Source organism: Parasteatoda tepidariorum, chromosome 9, assembly GCF_982258835.1.
Source record: "Parasteatoda tepidariorum strain Cologne lab strain chromosome 9, Ptep-v5.0, whole genome shotgun sequence".
NCBI classification, from domain to species: domain Eukaryota; kingdom Metazoa; phylum Arthropoda; class Arachnida; order Araneae; family Theridiidae; genus Parasteatoda; species Parasteatoda tepidariorum.
The window spans coordinates 93,068,253-93,088,488 of NC_141763.1; the positions used below are offsets into that span (position 1 = coordinate 93,068,253).

General features: G+C 30.8%; 1 protein-coding gene across 14 annotated transcripts in view; it reads left to right on the forward strand.

Moving 5' to 3' along the window:
- Positions 1-20,236, forward strand: part of LOC107454143 (uncharacterized) — a 145,618-nt gene that overhangs the window by 84,472 nt on the left and 40,910 nt on the right. The window lies entirely within an intron of this gene.

Genomic DNA, 20,236 nt, shown 5'->3' on the forward strand with positions numbered 1-20,236 from the left:
TTCAATCAAGCAGAAACCAGTAGTTAGATCGAGTTCTGTTTGAAATACATAAGGGTCTTTATTTGCCTTCTTATCAAACCATTACTATTATAAAAAATACCATCCCTTCATTAAAGCATATAATGAATTTATAAAAATTTTCAATGAAACTTTTATGATTGTTTACGTCTTTCAACCTCATTATAATGTAAAAAATGCAGCTTCATGAAATTAAAAATTTATAACCAGACATGAGAATAAATTATATAAAACTTTTATTTTCGAATTTTACATTTGACATGATCTAATAAAATATTAAAATTGATTAAAAGAATAAAATAATGATATCAAAAGAGGAGATAAAACAGGAAAGATACACTACAACTAATAAAATCGCCACGATTTGAGGAGAAATTTGCTTGCCTAACCGGCATTTGATTCCGACAAACGAAATCGCCTTGTCGGATACGACATAATCGTTATCGTATCGGTGAGTGAAAAAGCGCTCCGTTGCTGACCATGTATTTTACTTGACCCTATGTCGTTCGCCGATAATCGGATCCGTTTTGTCGTTATCGTGTCGTGTAATGAAAAAGCGCCCTAAGTGAAAACTTAGACAAGCTAATAACAAATATATGGTTAAGCACTGAATTAAGAAAACAATTTTTAAATCACAAATCATTCGGTAAAACTAAGGGATGTGTTGGATACAACAAAAAGTTCAAATCATCAAGCCCAAAATGCAGTTACGAAGATTAAAATATAAAATACGTTAAAAAAATATATAAATAAAAAAATGATATAATGATCTGATGACTCCTTTATGATTGGAGGGCCTAACTTAAAATATCCTCGTAACACCCAGCGTCCAATATATTGGACATTTTGTAAAATTTGATCACTTAAAAAATAATATTTTAAGATTACGTTTTCTTTTTATAATATACTTTTAAAAAGCTATTGCTTATACAAAAATTTAATTGGCTTTATTCTCGTCAATCGAAGATTTTAATAACAATGAAAAATTCTAAGAAAATAAATAAATTCGATTCAAGCAACCTTTTAAAACGTTTTATAGCGTATAAATTTTGTATTAAATTTTAATCTAATGGATTTCGTTCTATGACTGAAATTTGAAGAAACTTTTACTCTTCAAATATCCTCCTATATGGAAAATGCTATAAATTCAAAATGTATCATTTTTCTTTCATAGTGATTTAAAATATCTAAAAAATGTGAATTAATTGAATTGTTTTTATTGCGTTTATGAGCATGCTAACTTGTTACATTTATGTTTCTAAGTAAAAATCGCATTATTTACAACTTGGGACAACTTGAGAATATGCAAAGAAACTGCTGCAGACGATAATTTACGTTACGAAATCAAACACAAAAACGTTCTTTCCCGAAGCGCATTTAAAGACCGATTTTTTTGGACGGATTTGGTTTCTTGACTCTGAAAATATAGGGGCTAACCACAATCTGGAAAATATGTCCCAATAAATTAGGCAGGAGAGGAGTAAAAAATATGGGTACTTCACATCTCCAGAACAAATGAAGCGAATCGAATTTTTTACACAATTATAAAATCTGTTTATCTAGAGATTATTCCCAGTGAAAAAAAAATAACTTCAAATATCGTGTATTTTAAGGGTCATGAATTCAAATACATCGAAAAATTTATGTTTTTAGAGAGAGTACGTTTTTGTGTCTCATTTAGTTACCTAAATTATCGCTTGCACAAAGTAATTAGCAGATTTTTTGTTGGGCCCCAAACCGTTAAGATTAAATACCTAGTACGTGAAAATCAGTATATTATATCAAAAGTTATTAAGTGTTTGAATTCTTTTTTGTGCTCTATACATTAAATGATTTGTATTAAATGACTTGCGAAGTTATCATTTTTTTTTTCAATTCTATACTATTGCAAATTATGCCTTTTTTTTCCAAATATAAGTTTTTAAAGACGATTTGTTCAATAATTCAAGAACATAATTGTTTCTACTTAAAATACGAAAAAAAAAACAGAAATGAAAAAAAGCACTTAATTTTTATATTTTGACATTTGCCGATATTAATGTTTATGAAATGTGTGTAACTCTTAAACTTTCGGTGTTAAACACGTTTTTAAACGAATTCCGCACTTATCTATATTTAAACAGAGAAACTCATTATTCTAAATACACCGTCTTCATTTGAATAGCTTCTCGATTTAATCTCTGTAAATAATCGTTGTAAAAGACATAGACGCATTGAAAATTTGTTGATAATATAGGGCAAAATTATGTCCTGTTATAGCATTTTTAACAATAATTATTTAATGCTTTATATAAAATTGTAATTAAATATAATAATTTAATATGTTATTATTTGCAATAAGATTTATTACGTATGGAATTAAAAGAAACAAAGAATTTTGATTTATCATGTATAGAAAAAAAGATTAATTTAAATGGTTTTAAAATATATGAGTTGTGTTGCATTATGCTCTGCGACCAGCGGGTCTCGTGAGTTATCGGGCAAAATAAGAATTTTTTTTTACTTAATTTTTTTATTTAAATTTTTATTTTATTTAAATTTCAAAATATTTTTTAAAAATATTTATTTTTATAATTTTTTTTCTTCTCTTTGAGGAAATCTTTATATATTTTTCCATGTTTTCTCTATAAGTTTAACTAATTATGAGTTCTATGTACTTGTAGTTTATGAGCTTTAAATAAAGCTTATATTTTTCTAAATTTTCTTTGTTAATATTGTAATAAAGAAATATATATAATATTGTGTATAATATATTTAATAAAAACCAAAAGGCCGGGATAGCCTAGTCGGTATGGCGCTGGGCCCATATCCAAGAGGTCGTGGGTTCGATCCTCGCCGGCCGAAGACTCCCCGTGTAGTAAATGGTGACTGATGCACGTTAAATCTGTCGAGTCTCAAAGTCCTCCATGTTCCCACAACAAATCAATACCTCTGGGGGTACTGATCCAGGAGTTTCCTTGTCTTCTGGATTGGTTCAAAATTACAAGGCTACGGAGTTGAACGTAAGTAGTCGTAAACCCATGAAATTGGGTCGGCTGTTCAACGACGGTTATAAAATAAAAATAAAATAAAATAAAAACCAAAGGAAAATATAAGAAAATGTTAAAAAAAAACCCTAACTGGCCCATCTTCGTTTGTAAAACGCATCTCAATCCCGGGGTCATTATTATAAAACACAATTAAATTTAAAAAATAGCTATAAATTATTATTGAACCTGTTTACATTAAGTATTATTAAAAGCAATATAGAATAGTATGTTTTTTTGTATCTAGGAACTATTTCCTTTTATTTCATCAGTTTGTTTCAGCTTCTCGCTGTAAATGCAAGAAAAAAATATTTATTCAAAAATTTGTAAACATACGTTTAAGCGCCTTTGTACGTTTAAGCGCCCATGCTAATGACTGCTGTCCCGCAGTGGACTGATCGTTAAGACACGGTTCTCAGCAGATCACCGAAGTCAAGCATCACTGGCTACGGTCAGTGTGCGGGTGGGTGACCACTTGGATCAGTCTGCGTAGGGACCGAGGGTGTGCGGTATGGGTCCTCGTTAAACTGTGCTACCGTAAAGTGCTCGACTTCGCGCGCAGGTCGTCGGGCTACCGAAGCAGGGGTGCCATCCCCTCCGCAGAGGATTAAAATTGTGATGGCATGTCTTCGGATCATCCTCCGGGATGTTTCCCAGACCGTCGCCAATAGCCCATTGTGCAGCTCTAGTGCGACGTAAATTAACAATAACAGCTAATGACTGCTCACCTGCTTAATATTTCAGTTCTAGGTTGCCAACTCGAAAAAAGAAATGTGCTTATTTTTGTCACCGTGGTAAAGGTAAAAATAATTTAAGTAGTTAGTGGTATTGATGGGTTGAAACCACACAATTTTTTGACCCTCGAAATGTTTAGCACTTTACAACTGGACTTCTGTGCTTGAAGACAATAAAAAATTTTTGACCACTAAAAGCAACATTTTTCGCCATTCCATCAAATCCTCGACCCTTTTCCAGGGAAAAATAAACTAGTGCACTAAATTTCTATCAAAGCTGCAGTTGCCCACAGGCTTTTCGAAAGTGACGCAGACTTAGTTTCTCGTTTTAAATAAAACAAAATATTTCTTTTAATAAAAAGAAGAAAAAATCTACCTGATGAAATCGCCGTCTTTAAAATCTTTATTATTTAATATACTACTCCCTTTTTTTTACTGCACAATTTTGTTTGACATCTGTAATAAACAATTTTATTTTATAACCATCGTTGAACTGCCGACCCAATTTTGAGTGATTTCCAATGTTCAACTCCGTAGCCTTGTAATTTTGAACCCCACCCAAAAAAAGATGGGAACTGCTGGATCAAGTATTGGGAGAAATTTCCCTCAGTGGAACCCTTTTTTCCTAGGACTAACTGACACTAGCGTTACATGGAGAGGAAACCTCGCACGGTTAGCCCGACAGCAAGCCCATGATCTGTCTACCGCTGGGGAAATTTTTAACACCGTGGGCAGTGTGAGTCTGGTGGAAAATTTATGTTGATGAGTCATCTCTGGGAATCGAACCTAATTCACTTCATAAGGAGACAAGCTCTCTATCCCCCGAGCCACCGGGGCTTCAAATTTATTTGAATATTAAATAATTATGTTTGTATTAGGAGGACGCGCGAATGGCTTGGTAATTACAGTAATTAATAATTATTTATAATGGCTTAGGGGGGTGTTGCACGAAAAAAGGCTGGGAAACACTGCCCTAAACTGTTAACCTGCCGTAGCTGTAAACAAATGTGCTGCATTCATAACCTCTCCATGTGTATCCGACGCATTACGTCTAGAATTATCGTCACCTTAAGAAAGTCGTAAAAACACTTTTTCTTAACTGAGAGCTCATAAATGCGTCTGCAATAAATATATTTTTATGACAATAAAGCATCAGCAGAGCATGAATTCCGCCGTTAATAGGAAGTGAAAAACAGGGTTGAAATAGGTGCGGTTGTTTTTCATCTAACTGTGAAAGAAAGAAAAAAATAATATTCTCAAGGGCGTTAACTGTGATGTGGTTTTTCTATTATTATATTTCACTTGTCGTGAAGGGATATATTACGAATACAAGTTTCTTTTTTCTGTTTCTCTCTTTAATAAATATTATCATTAAATATCTATAAATAAATCTTGTGTATAGATTGTAGATAGCCGATTAATTATAAATCTGAATTTCTAAATCAATTACATATTGGAAATGCACGTACAAATCTTGTGTATAGATTGTAGATAGCCGATTAATTATAAATCTGAATTTCTAAATCAATTACATATTGGAAATGCACGTACAAATCTCGTGTATAGATTGTAGATAGCCGATTAATTATAAATCTGAATTTCTAAATCAATTACATATTGGAAATGCACGTACAAATCTTGTGTACAGACTATAGATAGCCGATTAATTATAAATCTGAATTTCTAAATCAATTACATATTGGAAATGCACGTATAAATCTTGTGTATAGATTGTAGATAGCCGATTAATTATAAATCTTAATTTCTAAATCAATTACATATTGGAAATGTACGTATTAAATCTTAGACGCAGATGGGACACTTTGATATATATTTTTTTGGATCCTCTAATTACAAGCAAAAATATATGTTGGTACTTTTTAATTATAAAAAACAGTATAATATGTGCATGGATGTGCATAGACTATAGAAAGCTGATTAATTATAAATCCCTTTTCTAAATCAATTACATATTGGAAATGTACGTATTAAATCTTAGACGCAGATGGGACACTTTGATATATATTTTTTTGGACCCTCTAATTACAAGCAAAAATATATGTTGGTACTTTTTAATTATAAAAAACAGTATAATATGTGCATGGATGTGCATAGACTATAGAAAGCTGATTAATTATAAATCCCATTTCTAAATTAATTACATTTTGGAAATGTACTTATCGAACCTTTGACTCAGTTGGGACACCGGTGTGCCTTTCATAAATTTTTTTCGGACGCTCTAATTACTAGCAAAAATATATATCGTTTATAAATGACGTCCCACTTGGAGGAAGGGAGGGGATTCTTAAAATTGTGACAATGGGGAGGGAATGATTACTAGGAAGTGAGATGTCATTTTTTTTTAAATTAAATTTAAACATTTATAACAAGCAGGTTAAATAATTCATGTAATTAGCTTTGATGTTTTTTTCTAATCATTATTGTTATGCTTACAAATGCCATTAAAACACATTACCATTAAAAATAAAATTTGCAATGTGTTTTATGGCCTATTTTGTTTTTGAACTGCTAGTATATATTTATATAACGTAGCGTAACTAGTGATAGGGGGAGGGGGGTATGGTGAAGTGTGACACTTAGTGACTAAGAAGAGAAAGGGGTCAATCAGTTCGAAAAAAGTGACGCCATTTACGGATGGCCCAAAATAACTAGTTATTTACCATTGCCAGTTAATAGAATATTAATTTTTAAGCGTAATTTATGATTATTAGTGAATAGTATATTCTTAAACGTAGTTCATGATTATCAGTTAATAGATTAACATGTCTTAAGCGTAATCTACGATTATCTGCTAATAGAATAATATATTCCTAAACGTAATTTACGATTATCAGTTAATAGATTATTCTTAAACGTAATTTTCGATTATCAGTTAATGGAATAATATATTCTTAAGCGTAATTAGTGATTATCAGTTAATAGAATAATATATTTTTAAACGTAATTTACGATTATCAGTTAGTAGAATAATATATTCAAAAGCGTAATTTACGATTATAAGTTAATTGAATAATATATTCTTAAACGTAATTAACTATTATGTACTACCTAGAAGTTGGGAAATAGCTGGGTTTTTTTTAAACTAAGTTTTATTTGATAGATTTTATTTAAATATAGACGTAGGAAAGAATTTCTTTTAAATCCTACCAGTAATTAATTTTCAAGAAAATTGACTAATATTTAAAGGATTTAAAAACAAAGAAAAAGTTTTTTTTTCTTTTTAAAGAAAATTGTTTACTTTTTACTTTTAAAAAAAAAATTCTAAAAGAAGTTCAGAACTTTCACTGTTTGCGATTGCTCGTTTGATTGATTGATTGAAATTTTCAGTCTTAAAACTTTGCTTCGATGATTTCATAGATCTTTTATGGTTTGAGGATATAGGGGAATTTTTATTAACTTTTCCTGTCAAAATTTAAAATGATTTTCTCACCCATAAATTGTTATTTTATGCTTCGGATTCAAGTAAAATTCTTTAATGATTCTTTAAATTTTGAAAGCTTTTCAAATGTTTATTATATTTCTGTAATATTTATGACGGTGATAAATAATATTGACTTAGAGTTTCAACATCATAAATTTAAAAATAAAATGTAATATTCCAAGCAAAATATTACTAGAAAACCTACAAATAATATAGTTCATTGGGTCGGCTGTTCAACGACGGTTATAAATATAATTAATATAGCTGAATGTTCATTCATTCTATGGGATAAAAAAGAATTAAAGGAAGTAATCAATAAATCGATATTAATCAATTTTGCCAGAAAACAAAAAAAAAGACACTAAAGTATAAGAGACTACACCCTTGTGCAAATTAATTGAAACAAACTCAATAAATTCAGAAAACTAAGAGAAAATGCTATTTTATTTAAATTTATACAAACTCAAAAATTTTTAGTACATAATATGATCTCCACGACAATTTATTAATATTTGGACACGATTCGGCATGGATTCCACTAAATTTTTACAGCCATTTATAATATTTGTGTCCTTGTACCACACATGAATTAACGCCGTGATTAGCTTCTCCATAGTTGTACAGTCCATATTTAATAGGCGATTCTTGCATATGGCTCAGAGATTCTCAATTGGGTTGATATCCGGAGAGTTCCCTGGCCATTCCAATGTCTCAATTTCATTCTCAGACATGAATTTCTTGACAATTTTGGACGTATGGCAAGGAGCTAAATCCTGTTGAAAAATCCCTGTTCCATCAGGGTATCGTTTCTTCAACTCTGGAACAACTTTTTTACCCAGAATAGTAATGTACTGCTCAGAACGCACCATACCGTCAATAGGCTGCAAAGGTCCAACCCCATTGTAACCGAAACAACACCAAAACATCTTCTTCAAAAAACACGGAAAAAAAGTTTGTTTCAATTAAATTTGCACAAGGGTGTACACAATTGGAAAAGCTTAAGTAATTTCATTTTTTATTTATTTTTATTTGCTTCCCATCTTGGTGACTTTACATAACTAAATAAACCAAAATATGTTTAAAGAAACGTAAGTCCACCAAATAAAGTTTAACTATATTGAGTATAATTTTTCTTGAAGTTGTTGTTGACTCATGATAGTCAAACTTGACTACGACGTCACCGTTTCTAATGGTAATGGATACCAAATCTATCGAACAGGTGGTGTTCTGTCAATTTTCAATGATGCTGCTCTTCCACTGAAGAATGATAGTTTGTCCTGTTGATAGTAATATTCAGCGATTGATGCAACTTGTACTTGTTAGTTAATCAGATTTTCTGAAACTTCAGAATTAACTGCTCTTAAGTGTTTAATTAATTTCGAATGAGTGTGTTTTAGGTTGAGATATGGCTATCTAATTATTTTCCCCATGTATTCCATAGTCTATATATCCTGCAGTGGACTGATCGTAAAGACATAGTTCTTGGTGGTACGCCTAAGTTTGGCAACAGTCAGTAAACGGGGAGATAACCACTTTGATCAGCCTGCGTAGAGACCGAGGGTGCGTGGTATCGGTCCTCGTGAAACTGTTCTACTGTAAAGTGTTCGACTTCGCGCGCAGGTCATCGGGGGGAGCTATCCCCTTTGCAGAGCTATCCCCTTCGCTCTCGGGGACCCCAGGCCGTCACCAGTAGCCCGTTGTGCAGCTCTATTGCAACGTAGCTAGAGTACCTAATTTTCGGTACCGAATTTTTTGCTTTATGAGATAAATTTTTCTCTGATCTGTCGTTACTTTTTTTATATCACAATCTTTGTTAAGGTTAAACTTGTTCTTGTTATTTCTAAAGTATCAAACTGGGATAGCCTGGTTAGCAGGGCGGTGGACTCGCGTTCGTGAAAATAGGAGTTTGAATCCAGCCGGTCAAAGACTCCCCGTGCACCTGGTGACAGTTGCACATTAAATTTGTCGGGGTCACAAAGTCCTCCATGTTCGTATAACAAATCATACTTCTGGGAGTACTGGATAGGAGATTGAATGTTCTCTGCTTCAGGTCAAAATTACGATCTGAGGATGAATGAATGGACGTGTGAATTCGTCCACCCTGTAAAATGGGTGTGACTAAAGTCAAATTTTTGACCATAGATGGCACCACTGGGAAACAAGAACAATCGCACCCCACAGCCTTAATGGACCACGACAATAACATTTATGAATTAGCAGTCATTAAAACTTCGCCGCTTGCGACAATTTTTAGCATTATGGTCTTCCTAACCACAGTTCTGGCAGATTTCTCTGGCTTTACAGTGTTCCCCATTGCTATAGTTCTTACTTATGCCTTGATTCGTTATCTGTGAAAGTATTTTTCTCAGGTCCTTTCATTGCAAATTTTCTCACCAGAACTGCAGTTATTGCAAGTCACGAATTAAGGATTTCTTTTGTTGTTGTCTCGATCAAAAGTCTACTTCTAGCCTTTGTTTTTATCTATCCTCATGTTAGTGGGTTGTCTATGAATAGCCATTTTCGTTATTTCCGCTGAGTTTTTTTTTTACCAGGGTGGGTGGTTTTTTTTAATGCTGAATGAGTAATTTTAGGTCGCTTCTGATTTCTTGTTGGCTCTACCAGCTATCTGAGCATATTTAATTTCCCCAATCAAATGAGGCTTTTGTTGGACGGTTATTATTTTCATCAACTTTTGTACTTCATTTTTTATAAACTTTTCTTGAGAACATATAGACTTGTGCCAGCAATCTATGCATTCTACTTCTAGGGCACTTAGCCAGCTGATGCTCTGCGTTTTATAAATCGGCAAGCAAGTTGACAATTTCGCTGTCCCCCCAGTCTCTATAGCAACAAGTATTTATATTTTATTTTATAACCGTCGTTGAACAGCCGAACCCAGTTTGGGTTTACGACTACTAATGTTCAACTCCGTAGCCGTGTAATTTTGAATCTAATCCAGAAGACTAAGGAACTCCTGGATCAGGTATTGGGAGAAATTTGCTTTCGTGGAGGAATTTTTGATGGAACTAACCTTAGAGGAGTAATTTAGGTAGAGAGAACCAGTCCCCCATCCCTCGTTGCAAAGAACATCGTCACGTGATTCCTGGACGATTTTCCCTCCAGTAAACCCTCTCCCCATTCTTTTCCTATGGAGGTGAATTGATGAGCTGTGTTTTTAACTATAAAATTTTAAAAAAATGGTGGTATACTGCTATGCATTTGGATGCAACGAAAAATTCATTAAAGGAGGACCTTTTACACTTCACAAGAAAGATTTTTATTCTTTTATATTCAATTATAAACATTTATTTTCTATTTATATGTTAGCACATCAAGTTATGGAATGAATTTAATTGGTTTTTAACTAGCAAAATAGCAATTATTTTTTTATATTTTTATTTAAATTAATAGATTATAATGTAGTTAACATTGATAGGCATTTTCATTACAATTAAATTTCATATTGATACAAATATTCTGATATTTTTACTCCTTTTCTGATAAAGCGCGTGCATCGGATTTGGCGCATTTCTTTCACGCCAATGTTTGCAAACAGATCGCTTTAATTTTCGCTCTGTAACTTTTATTGATGCATTAAAATAATTTTTTGTAATAATTTCAAGCGAATTTAATTATATATATTAAATGATTTAATTATATATTTAATAAATTTCATGCAAAAAAATTTTTTTTGGATCAAAACTAAAATTATCTTTTAGAAATTCCGTTATTAAATAAAATTTATAAGCCGAAGAATATATTTCTTATTATTTTATTATATAGGAAAAATTGTTTGGATATTCATATTTACTTAGGAAGCTTTATATTTATTACTGTACATTTATTATTGAAGAAAATATTAACTAGGTTATTATAGGTTCTATTATTAATAATAGGTCCTACTATTAAATAATTGTTATAGGATTATAAAAGGTGTGGCTATTTATTATTATCATTATATGTATTTAATTTTGATTTCGAGAAATAAAAAGTGAATCATTCTTTTTTTGAATATCAATTAATTTTTTTAATATAAAATTACAAGTAGCTGTCGAGAGCTATCAATGTTTCAAACAACTGGTAGACAGTATGTTCTTATATGGAATTTCGCAATACTTTTTTTTAAAAATAAGATAAAGGGACAAATAACAAGACAAAAATTTGGTATTTTAATTTAAATACTTTCATCATGTTATGTTAACTCAGAAAAATTTTAATTGTGTGCATTGGTTGAAATAAATTATTATCGCTGATAACACTGATAACATATTTTATAATTCATGTCAGAATGTAATATAAAAAAGACATGATGTATTTTTAAAAATTAAATGTATTTCCTAACTTTGCAAATTTTATTTTATTTCTTTTTCCTTATTAAAATTTACAGATTATAAAGTAATGACTTAGAACATATTTTGCATATCAATCCAGATTGTTGTATCAAATGGATAAGATGATTTTCTTTAAACAAAGATTGACAATGAAAATATATTTCTTAGTTCAAGCCGTAATGTAATATAAAACAGAATGATAATGTATTTTTTTAACTATTTAAAATAAAATATTGTTATCCAATTATTTTCTTGCAGTTCTTTAAATTCTATTGAAGGAACTAGTTATTTTTTTTATTTAACTCTTATGACGCTTTGACAAAATAATTAATACCTATAATCATTTGCAATTAGTTCTTTATATTTTAAATGCTTTTAAATGTATGTTCGATTCAAAAAATCATTATTTTTATTTCATTGTCTGGCATAGTCATACTTAAATAATATGTTATTAGCTTTTTATGATTAAGAAATTAAAAGTAAATAATTAAATGTAACACACATACTATAATGTATTTTTATTTGAAAGCTTATCTTTTACAATCACAAATAAAATTGGGAAAGCATTCAAAATAAAATAAAAGAGAGAAAAAATCTTTAGTACTCTTGAAAATATTCCTGTACGATGCGACCGCCAGCTATGAATTTTTCGCCAAAATGGAAACCCCCATCTTGGAACAAGTTTTCAGAGCCCAAACAATAGACTAGCTCTCTCTACACTAATATCTCCTCTAAGGAACTAACCCGCAATTGCATTGCATGGAGAGGAAAACCAAGAAAACATTCCATGGATAGCTTGATGGCAAGGAGACTCTAACCCATGATCTACCACTGAGGATATTTTACGTCAGCACTGTTGTCCGTGCGAGCCGAATACGGAATCCGTGTCGACTAGCCATCCCTGGAATTCGAACCCGGTCCACCTCATTGCAAGGCAAACACTCCATCCCTTGAACCACCACGGCTCAACAAGTATGTTCAGTACCTAGTTCTAATTAGAAGCCAAAACTTGATCGTGTGAGCAAATTGCTAAAAAAAAAATGAGTGTAGCTCGGCAAAATCTTCACCTCACACAGCCATCTTCAGGATTGTGCTTGTGCTCCCAGCTATAGTCATAGTCACCGAGCCATAGCTACCAGACTCTTGGTGGCTATGTCCCAGTCTGCTGCTTTCGTTAGTCGGATTAACCTTTACTTGAGCAAATACCACGTGGAGGTGTGAGTCAGGTTACAAATTAAAATAATTGAAATACATGCTTTTGTTAAAAATAAAACTTTTCAAATAATGGCATACTGCAATATATTTTGCCCTTACAATAGTTTAGTAAGTGCCTTCTCTCTGTGTTGATAAATATTTAAAAAAAAAGTTTTTTAAATAAACGTTTTCGATGAGTGAAAGTCATTATTTTATTTATTATCATTAGAATTTTTATTTATTGTGTTTAAAAATCTATAATTCCTTTTAACTATACATTCCAACTGTTCATTTTTTAAGGAAAAACTTGAATTTTCATTTTTTATTATTATTTATAGTTAAATTACTTAATAAAAATGATTTTTAATTCGTTTGCCTGACAATTATTGATTGTCCGAAGTGTATGATAAATTGCAACTTAATCAATCAAACACATTCCTATGCTTTCTGTTTTAGCTCATTATCTTTTTTTAAAAAATAAATCTCATTTAAAAGTTCGGAAAATGTTACTCATTAATATTTATTTTTAACATTTCTATGAAATGCTAAATATCTGGATTCTCAATTAAAGAAAAAACTAGAAGCTCATTAAAAAAAAAGAAAGAGAACTTCCTTATTCTCATTAAGAAAATAAGGAAACGAAACTTCACAAAATAGTTCTAATAAGGGATGCTAATTATAATTTTATAAATCTAATTGGCATAGCATTTGTTAAGTCATGGTAAAAAAATTTAATACGCTAGTGCTTTATTGTCGTGTACGTTAAATTTTAAAGTACAATACATACCATAAGAAATATTTTTCATTGCAACGGTAATCATGATTTAGAAAGGGTAATTCTTTTCATTTCAGACTGTTCGTAGTTGGCCTATTATTCCTGATATTTTGTCTTTGTCCTGATTTTTAGCGTTTTATCCTGATATCCCGGGTTCTTGTATGCTCTTGTATACACAGATTTAAAAGTAATCGTTTTAAAAAATCGAATGCTGGTAATCTTAAAATTCGATAATTCAAATTTAGAGACTCTTTACTAATTACATCCATGGTTTAGTCATATACCCTTACCCGCTGAATTCTTTACATCAAACTTTTTGAGAATTTATTCAACTTATGGAGAGAAAAAACAGAATTATCAATTGCATATTATCCTATCTTCCCGTGTAGTAAATAGCGACCAGTGCATGGTAAATCTGTCGGATCATGAAGTCCTCCATGTTTCCACAACAAAGCATACCTCTGTGGGTACTGAATTGGAAATTGGTAGTTCTCTGAGGTTGTTATACAATACATATTATACTGATAATACATTAACACGTTGAATGCCTCGCTAATTTTACATGGCTTGCTCGTCTGGCCACACGGTAAAAAACCACAAACGAAATTTTCGAATATTAGACAGATTTTGCTAGTTTTTAAAAGGTTTAGCATGACATATCTGAAAAAAGTGGTGAATTATATAAGCCTACGAATTGTTTAGAAATAGTGGTGGATAAAAATCTTCTAAATTGAATTTATTAAACCAAGAATCACAATTAATAAACTAACACTTTAAAATATTTATTCGCTGCCCGGAGCAAGTTGGCATCTCTGTGTATATAAATAAAACTATTTTTGTGTATTCTACGTTGCATTAATTTCTTCAAACCATTTTACTAACGATAATAATATTAAAAAAAATTAAAAATTTACTCGAATTATGTGTTTCTAATAATCTTGGCTCCTCCTGTCACCGTTGACCCCCGTAGCTCTACGAACAAACTCAGTGCCGGTCACCGGTGACCCCCATAGCATTCAACGTGTTAAAACATAAATTTATCTACAACGAGAAGAAGTATTCCCAAAATGCGTAGAAAGTTGACGGCCCTGCATTTCAACATTTAAATAAATATTTTTAGGAGAATTTTCACTGTGTATGCGTTTTGAAATTATTGAGTCCCTGCTTTGAAGAGCCTGGTGGCTCAGGGGATAGAGCATTCCCCTTCCAATGAGGTGAATCTGGTTCGTATCCTAGCTATGGCTGGTCGACAACAGCTCGTCACCCGGCTAACACCGATCACAGTGTTGACGTAAAATGCCCCCAGTGGTAGAAGGTTCATGGGTTACTTTCCCCTTGCCGTCAGGCTAACCATGAGTGTTTTTTGTGGTTTTCTTCACCATTTAACGAAAATGCTGGTTAGTTCCATCGAAAAGTCCTCCACGTCGGCAAATGTTTTCCAATACTTGAGACAGAAGCTCCCTTTTTTTATTGTATAATTAAAACTACTCTTTTTACCGAGGTATTTAGAATTGTTTCATTCTGTTTCATGAAAATAACATAGCATGTTATTAAAAAAAATTTAACATTTGCATATCACTAGTTGTATAATAATGAATTTTCTAGAAAATTTCGACTTTATATTGCTTGTGTTTTCACTACAGCGCGAGAACGCGAGAATCTCGCATATTTTTTTCTTTTCTCGCATTATAAAATTATCACCGCGAGAAATTCGCGCATTCTATAAATCAATTTCAAAATTCGCGAATTTCTCTCATTTTGGAAAAGGCTTCGAATTGCACCCTTTAGAATAAAATCCGTTTCACTTTTATTCCTGGATCTTTCATTATTTTCAACATCTGCCCCGTTATCTAGCTTCCCGAATTACCAGTATTGTTCAGAACCTTTTCGAACAACAAAACACAAGCACGGAACCCCTTTCAGAACACATTTCTCTACAACCAGGTGTTTACCGTAGTTAAGGTTTCTTCATGTAAGATGTTCAAATTTTTTATGTGCTAATGTAGATGTAATGTAAGGTGGACAAATGCCTTGTAAAGGCAAAATCTTCTATGATGATGTACCAAAAATATTCAATGCTTTAAAAAATAGTAGACGTTAAAAATGTATTATTATTAAAGAAATGATTTTTTTTAAAGAGTTTTTGTTTTTTTAGTTTTTTGAAATCTCACTTAACTTCTTGAAATCTCACCCTGTTTTTGAGAAAGGGTGAGAAATTCTCACCAATTTTTATTCTATGATGAAAACACTGAGAAAATTTCAAAAATATGTTTATTTATATTTCTGCTACCATTGTCTGCTGTCGCATAACTTCAATTTATTAGTGCGGTATCAGTCATAAAAAGAAGAGGATGTCGGTGAATGGGAATTCTAAGAAAATAGTTAAACACGCAGAGGAAAAGGAAGTTAGACATTTTGTATGAGGTCATTTGAACGCGATCTTAGTTATCAATTAAGGCTAATATTTTTTTTCTTTTCTGTCTGTCAAACCTATTGACATAACTTGTTTTTTTCTTCTTTCGTTAATTACACAACAGCCAAATTGCTTTACATTAAGGGGAAGAAATAGTAATTCTCCCTTTTATTTCATTCCATAATATTTCTTTTGTTCCTTTAAAACCGAACTATTTTTGTTCCTTCGAAAACGGAAAAGTTTTGCTCCTTTAAAAACACACTATTTTTGGTTTTTTTAAAAACACACTATTTTTGTACATTTAAAAACACACTCTTTTTGTCCCTTTAAAAACTCCCTATATTTTTGTTCATTTAAAAACACTCTATTTTGGCCCTTTCAACATTCACTATTTTTGCACCTTTAAAAATATTCTTCTTTGTTCCTTTCAACATTCACTATTTTTGCACCTTTAAAAATATTCTTCTTTGTTCCTTTCAACATTCATTATTTTTGCACCTTTAAAAACAAACTCTTTTTTGTTCTTTCAAAACACACAAATTTTGTTTCTTTAAAAACACACTTTCTTCTGTTTCGTTGAAAACACACTTTCTTCTGTTTCGTTGAAAACACACTGTTCTTATATCTTTAAAAATAATTTTTTTCTTTGAAAACACGCTATTCTTGTATCTTTGAAAACGCATTTTTTTTTTATGTTCGTTTGAAAACGCGCTATTTTTTGTTCCAATAAAAACATTTTTTTTTGTTATTCCTATGAAAACATGCTCTTTTTTGTTTTTTTAAAAAACGTATTTATGTTTTGTTTTTGTTCTTTTAAAAACATGCTATTTTTTCCAACAAAAAGACTTTTTTGTACCTTCCATACTTTTTTCAGATAAATTTCTTTTCAACCCTTAGAAAACAGCATTCTATTGTTCCTTTGAGAACACATTTTATTATATACCTCTCTGACATTCGAAACAATTTATACTTATTAATTTCTTCATTGTTTGGGAAGAAGGTTTACTGCATCGTTAATTAGATATTTAGAAACATCACAATTTATTACAGAAGTACACTCAAAACACAGATTGGTACGAGCAACCAGTTAGTATACTGTTCCAATTACATCACAGTGCAATATCCGATGAATTTATAAAATATCCATTTGATTAAGCAGATTTAACATTACCGCCACCTATCGGTATAAAATGCAACAAGTTCATTTTCATACTCTACACCAGTGTTGCTATGTCTGATTTATTCGAGGGACCAATGAAGAATTTCATTGTTTTATCGTTGAGTGTACGGTTGCTAATTTGGAACTAGGGTCAAAATTTTTGCATTTACAAAATTGTGGCCTTTAAACAATTTTTTGACCAGTTTCTTATCATTCTTATACTCTCTGCAATGAATTATATTTTAAGACTAAACCTGTGAATAAAATTTATATTAATTCTTACAAGTATTGATATTGTTGTTCAAATAAGAAAATGACGGAAGCAAATTATTGTAACCATGTGTAAGTAGCAAATAGAATACTAGTAAATCTGATTTAAATAAAAAAGGAAATTACAAACATTTAAAAAAAAAACTAAATTTTATGTGATTGCTGTTGCTAACTTGTCAATTCTATGTACCGTACCAGTTACAGCAATACGTAATCCTGGTGCATGGTTAAGCCATAATATCTTAATTGCTTTTGCATAAATATTGGGATATTCTTTTCTAATTTTTATCTGGAACAGATGTATATGTTCATTGAATTGAATTGCGGTTTTAATTCTAAAACTGAAGATAGTTCAATAAGTTTTACTTTTTTCAGTGATAGTAAGTTCGAGGGCAGGCACCGGATATAAATATTTTTCGCTCTTTCTTGTCTGAAAGATCGTAGTTCAATTTTAATTACGATTTTTTTTTTCTTCTCATTTAAACATTAAAATTCTCGCGCTATAAGAAGAGAACCTGTACCAAAATCATCTTCCGATTTTAAGCTATATGAAATTATCGAGGTTAACAAACTTTTAAAAGAATCTCAATTAGAAGATTATCATTTTCAAATTGACAGAAATTATACTTCAAAATGTTTTACTTTTATCCCTGATTTTGAAATATGAATACATTATCCTTGTCAATCAGTAGAAAATTAATACTTGTTTTTTCGTTAACTGCATTGTTATTGGCGTTTAACTACTTAGTTATTTTATTTTTTAACTCCAAAATTTGACCTCTAAATTACATATACAAAATATTTTTAACGACTAAAACTTTTATCTAAATTCTTTAAAAATGTTTAAATTATCACTAACTTCCTTTTAAAGACAGACAAAATATAGTTAGCAACATTGATTGATTATGTTATTTTACTTGATATTCTACTGTATACACTTTGAGTAGAAAAGCTAATTTGGCGATTTTTGACAGTAAAATTGGGTAAAAAATAAAAACTACCATATTATGTTGAGGAAAGACATTCTTATTTTTCTCTGAATAATTAACTGTAATTGTTTTGTGAATATATATATTTTAGTTGAATGAATTTCTAAGGTTATTTATAAAAAAAATTTTCACGAATTGAATTAGCATTTATGCATTTAACTTCGTAAATTGATTTTTATTTTATCCAATCATTACTATTATTACAACTATTATTATTATTATTTGCAATTTTTAAACTGAATTGCTATTTGGACATCGTTTTATTTTATCTAATCATTACTATTATTATAACTGGTATTATTATTCGCAATTTTTAAACTGAATAGCTATTTGGACATCGTTTTATTTTACTAAAAACAAATACCTCTACACACTGTTAAAAGTTTGGAACTCATTATGGTGCCACATTGAAATATATTATCGTTTTAATTTGATTCAAACTTAATATGTTGCTATAATCCAATATAATTACCTCAAAATTTATTATGGTGCTACATTGAAATATAATATTTTAATTTGATTCAAACTTAATACGTTGCCTCATTGAAATATAATATCATTTTAATTTGATTTAACTTAATGCGTTGTCACATAGAAAAATAATTCGCTCAAAACTCATTATGGTGCCACATAGAAATATATTATCGTTTTAATTTAATTCAAACTTAATACGGTGCCACATTGAAATATCGTTTAAATTTGCTCAAAACTTATTACGGCGTAAAGTTGAGCCATAATATCATTTAAATTAGGCCTAAGTTTATTATGGTGAATTTAAATCATATCATTTCAATTTGCTCCGAACCAGTTACGGAGCCGAGTTAAGTTTTCTCCAAACGTTTTGTTGTGCTCTGTTAAACAATAATATCGTGCACATTTAACTTTCTTAAGATTGTTTAAATGATAATATGGTTCAATCTGAGTGGAACTGTGCTTCAATTTAACATTAAGGTGGCAGCAGTTTCGGTTGGTGAGCTTACGTTATACTAAACTTTTCTTGATTAAAATTATAATTTATTTTTGTGCCATATTATTTCTGCTCAAAAAACTTATTTGCCTTCGCGGACAAGATAGTCTCTTCTCTTACTGACAAAAAAAATAATTTAATGTAGTAGAGAATGCGTTGAAAAATTTCCGCCGATTTTTTTTTTTTAACTTTTCGTTATGTTAATTTCCAGATCATTAACCCTTTTCTTACGGCGCTTAGCATAGTGTCATTTTGGTCCACTTATTATTATATTACTGTCTACTAAAAGGGTGTGACATAACTGAAAGCACTGCTCTTCATTAAAATGCTGAGTTTATAAATTGAATTTTTGACCTCAAAATCGCTTCTAGTTCTGGCCGTCTAGTTCAGTTGGAAGACAAACGGTTAAACCAGCTTTTGTACGAAAATTTGCCTCAAACGACAAGGCAACTGTCATATAAAATGAACAATATAAACTTGGAAAAAATAACAAAAAAAACTGCGGTTACTTAACTGCTAACCCCAATGGATCTCTTAACAGAATTGGAAAATCACATTTCGATCCTGAATTAAAGAAATAATGCTGATGAACCCAATAGATATATTAACAGAATTGGAAAATCACAATTCAATACTGAATTAAAGAACTCTAGATCATGCAGATTAACCCAATAGACCTCTTAGCAAATCGGAAAATCACAATATGATTCTTAACTAAAGAACTCTGAAGCACGAAGATTAACCCAAGAGATCTCTTAACAGAATTGGAAAATCACAATTCGATCCTGAATTAAAGAACTTTAAAGCATGCTGATTCACTAAATAAATATTTCAACAGAGTTGGAAAATCACAATTCGATCCTGAATTAAAGAACTTTAAAGCATGCTGATTCACCAAATAAATCTTTCAGCAGAATT